The sequence below is a fragment of the Mus musculus genome, chromosome 12 (genome assembly GCF_000001635.26).
Source record: "Mus musculus strain C57BL/6J chromosome 12, GRCm38.p6 C57BL/6J".
Classification (NCBI taxonomy): Eukaryota; Metazoa; Chordata; class Mammalia; order Rodentia; family Muridae; genus Mus; species Mus musculus.
Genome location: NC_000078.6, coordinates 62,362,554 through 62,367,429, shown reverse-complemented (window position 1 = coordinate 62,367,429; position 4,876 = coordinate 62,362,554). Strand labels below are relative to the sequence as shown.

At 43.0% G+C, this 4,876-nt stretch overlaps 1 pseudogene; it reads right to left on the bottom strand.

Moving 5' to 3' along the window:
* Nucleotides 1,118-2,107, bottom strand: Gm6353 (predicted gene 6353; annotated as a pseudogene).

Here is a 4,876-nt window from a genome sequence, read left to right as displayed (position 1 = left end):
CAGAGACACCCTGTCTTGAAAAGCAAAACAAAACAAAACAAAACAAAACAAAAAAAGTTAAAAAAAGAGAAATTCTTCAACAACTTTTTGTGTGTTTGTGTTTGAAGAGATCATAATGTGTAACTCAAGATGTGCTAGAACTAGCTATGTAGACCAAACTGACCTAACAGTCTCAGAGGTCAAAATATCTCTACCTCCTCCATGTGAGTATCAGTGGTGTTTATCACCAGGTACAGAAGAAGATAATTCTTACTTGCACTTCCATTTGGATTGCACCTACATATATCAACTACAAGAAGATTAGTTGGTTATTTGGGCATCAAAGTGAACACCTGAAACAAGGATTTTAATATCAGTTTGCAATTTTTAATAGTTCCTTGAAGAAATTACTTTCTAGGATGGAGTCATATAATATATAGCATGACCCTATAGCATCAAAACCTAAGATATTAAAATGTATCTATCTATCTATCTATCTATCTATCTATCTATCTATCATCTATCTATCTATCTATCTATCTATCTATCTATCTATAAGTATATATCTTTCTTATCTTGTACATGAAAGTCATAGGATTCAAATAGTGTATTTTTCTCAGTAAAGAAAGAAGTAGCATTGCCAGACAATGGTAGCACAATGTCTTTAATCACAGCACTTGGGAGACTGAGGCAGGCAGATTTCTAAGTTTGAGGCCAGCCTGGTCTACAGAGTGAGTTCCAGGACAGCCAGGACTAAACAGAGAAAACCTGATTTGGAAGAAAAAGAAAGAAAGAAAGAAAGAAAGAAAGAAAGAAAGAAAGAAGAAAGAAGGGAGGGAGGGAGGGAGAGGAAGGGAGGGAGAGGAAGAGGGAGAGGGAAAGGGAGAGGGAGAGAGGGGGAGGGGGAGAGGGAGAGAGGAGAGGGGGAGGGGGAGGGGGAGAGGGGGAGAGGGGGAGAGGAGGAGAGGGAGAGAGGGAGAGGGAGAGGGAGAGGGAGAGGGAGAGGGAGAGGGAGAGGGAGAGGGAGAGGGAGAGGGAGAGAAAGAAGTGGTATCATGAATTGACACTGATTTTATTCCATACTGTCTTGAATAATAGCATACACAGTGAGAAAGCAATCCATTATACCAGAAGAATTCTTATGTGGTCAGCACGGTGTCCTCAAATGGGAGTTAGCACTTGGACAGAGTGTAATCTCTGGATGTCAGGCATGATGAAACTTGGGTTGTTTTGGTTTCTCCAACTGAAAGATGGGACTCTCACCTCAGGGGCTCCTCCTGGGTGGAGCACCTCACAGGCACTGGGTGTGTGGCCACTCAGCACCAGGCGAGGCCCGAGCCACCACAACAGCTTTTGTGAGGCCTCCCGAGAAAGAACATAATATTTCTCCTCAAAGGGGACGTTCCTTTCCTCTGGGGGAGATGCATCTTCACCCGAACAGTTAGCATCACTGGCCCGGTAGAGCAGGTAGTGCTGCAGCAACCTGGGAGCAGACAAGGGGAGCCGCGGCTCACGGTCACACTGGCTGGATCCTGGCACCTCTTCGGAGCAATTCAGTTTATGAGAGATCCCTCTGAGTTCAGCTTCCTCTTCAGAGCATATGACACAACCATCCCCTTCCATTGCAACGCTGGTGACCATGACAAAATTAACTCCTTTCAGAGAGAGCAGTCTTTCAGAGCCGAACACTTTCTCAAATTGCTTTATTCTTTATTTACTCATCTGATAGTGGAAGCCAACGTCATGATTGCCAATTACCACCTTCAGCTGCACATGGCTGTCATGTCTGAACATCCTCTGAAACCTCTGCACGTTGTCTGCCCAGGCCTGGACGGAGCTCCACTTCCCTTCATCAAAGATGTCTCCCAAAATGAAGACGACTTCCGGTTGCAGCAACCACAGAGCTGACTGAAAAGCTCTCTCCATTTGCCACTCCCTTTGTAATTTGTTCAGCCAGTGGCCTCTTACCTCCCCAAGTAAGTGAGTGTCAGCCAGAAACATGGCTTTCAGTACAGGCTCCTGCCTGCTGCCATGGGCTAAAGTCTTCACCTCAGGCCAATGGCACCGAAACAGGTAATAGATAAAATATTCACAAAACAGAAGCACAGAGATAATGACGACTGTGAGTCCTGTGAGTCACGGAGGAGAGCAAATGCTGGTTGCTCCTCCGTACATGGTGGGGATTCTGAATCTTCAATACAACTACAGAATAAATGGTTGACTGTACTGTTCTCATGCTATAAAAATGGAACACGTACTCTGCAACAAATTCATCTTTTCATTTTATGAAACGTATGTATAATCAAAGTTTCCATAGGTATGGAATGTAAATGTCACAGACACTACCACTCGCATGCGTGACACACAGTCCTTTCTTCCAAAGGAAGGACCCAGCAGCTTTGGTGCACACTTGAGGCTATGTGTGCTCCTAAACATTGGGGCTTCACTGTTCTGTGAAGTAGCTCTCAGTTTCTTGCAGATCATGAAGCTATATGCTCAAAAGTACAGATTCAATCAGTAGGACCAGAGGCTTTTGTGCTTCTGTGCTAAAGGAATTGGATTTTTAGGTACGTGTAATTTTCTTACCGGGAGACCATGTTATCGCATCTGAACTCAATGCCTACTCATGACTGAAACTTGAAGAGAATTGGGGGGAGGGGGCATGGATGTTTGAATTTAAGAACAAATGGTGTAATAATTCTGTCAGATAAAGCATATTCTTTTTCTTAAATATATATATAATTTAACATTGGTTTATTTTCTGATAATACATTATGATAACTGAATACTTACAGGAATAGGCCATGATCTCACTAGCCAGAGAGATTGAGTAGATATATACTACCAAGCATGAATTTTCACTCAGTCGAGCGGCCTTTAGGTCTAGTTAGAGAACAATTACTTATGCCCAATATGTAAAAGACCCTATTGCATCACTGGGGCTGTCTTGGCTGGGTAGACACTGTTATAGTTCATTGACATTATAGGTAGGTAGGGCTTTTGATTGTTTTTTCCTTTGGCAGCTTGAATAGCACCTTCAGATACTATGAGAAACTGTCTTCAGAAATAAGGCATCCAGGTAAATACCAGCTCAATTACCACAAGTCCTGTGACCTAAGTGTGTGGTGTCTTCAGCTATTGGGTATTACCTTCAGGTTATGGGAGGCAGCCAATATCAATGCCAAGAGTCTATATAGTTCTTGAAGTCTTTCGGAGTTCACTGAAAAATAATTTGAAGGAAGATTTATCTTGCCCTGTACTAGGATTTTGATAGCCTATGACCCTTAGAAGGAACCCAAACTATGAAATGTATTTATATGCACATACATTAATTTACATTATATGTTAATTTTAAGTAAATATTAAAATGCATTTATCTAATGCCTTCTCAAACATGTATATTCTTATTTATCCTCCGTCCTTCCTTGATGTCTGGTTACTTTTCTCCTCATCACAAGAAAAACCTCCCTCTCCATTCACTTGTGGTAGGACATATGTCCTAGTCTTCCTCATTTCTTTATTTCTAAGTTCCAATTATCCCAGGTTCTATATTCATTCTGGATTTGGAATTTACTCTACAAATAAAAAAGAAAGTGCAGCATTTGTCTTTCTGGTTTGGATTACCTCATTCAATATTTCCTATTTCCATGCATATACCTGAACTTTTATTAGTTCCTTTTCATTTACACCAGAACATAATTCTATTTTATCTATTACATGTTCATTTTATCCACAGGCAGAAGGCTATTTGGTTGTTTCCATTTCCTAGCTATTGTGAGTAAAGTACCAATGAACATGTCTGAGTACTCACTTGTGGAATGCAAACATGCAATCTCCGGAGGTAGGAGTTTGAGGGGGACCCTCCAGAATGCACCAGAGACCTGGGAGGTGAGAGACTCCCAGGACTCAAAGGGAGGGACCTTAGATAAAATCCCCAAAATTAGAGAGAGGAAATTTTTAGAGTCCACCTCCAGCAGGAAGACAGGGCATCAAATGAGGGAGGGGGTTGCCATTCTGCAGTCATAATTATGGCCCATAATTGCTCCTGTCTGAGAGAACTGCAGAGATGGAAATGGAGAGGATAGTGACGAAAAGAAGGCTCAAAGTGAGATCCAGCTCAAGGGGAGATCCCAAGGCCTGACACTATTATTGAGGTTATGGAGCACTCACAAAAAGGGACTTATGAGCACACTCCAGAAGACCCAACGGATAGCTTAAAGAGTCAGATGGAGATATTTGCACCCAGCCAATGGACAGAAGCTACTTACTCCTGTGGTTGAATTAGGGAAGGCTGGAAGAAGCTGAGGATGAGGGTGACCTGTAGGAGGACCAGCAGTCTCAATTAACCTGGATCCCCGAGATCTCTCAAACACTGAAACACCAACAGGCAGCATACACCAGCTGATATGAAGCCCCCAACACATATATAGCAGAAGACTGCAGGGTCTGGGTTCAGTCAAAGAAGATGCACCTAATGCTCACCAGACTGGAGGCTCCAGGGAGTTTAGAGGTTTGGTTAGGTGGGGGTGAGGGGTGGGGACATCCTAGTGGAGACAGGGATTAGGGAGGAGGTATGAGATGTGGAATAGGTAAAGGGTGGATAGGGGGGTGAGGAATAAAATCTGAAGTATAAATTAATTAATTAATTACATAAATACAGGGACAAAAAGTGGAGCAGAGACTGAAGGAAAGGCCATCTAGAGACTTCCCTAGCTAGGGATCCATCTCATATGCAGACATCAAACCCAGACAGTATTACAGTGGCCAAGAGTTGCTCGCTGACATGAGCCTGATATACCTGTCTCCTGAGAGGCTGTTCCAGAGCCTGACCAATACAGATGAAGATGCTCACAGCCAACCAGACTGAGCCTGAGAACACCAGTGAGGAGTGAGGCGA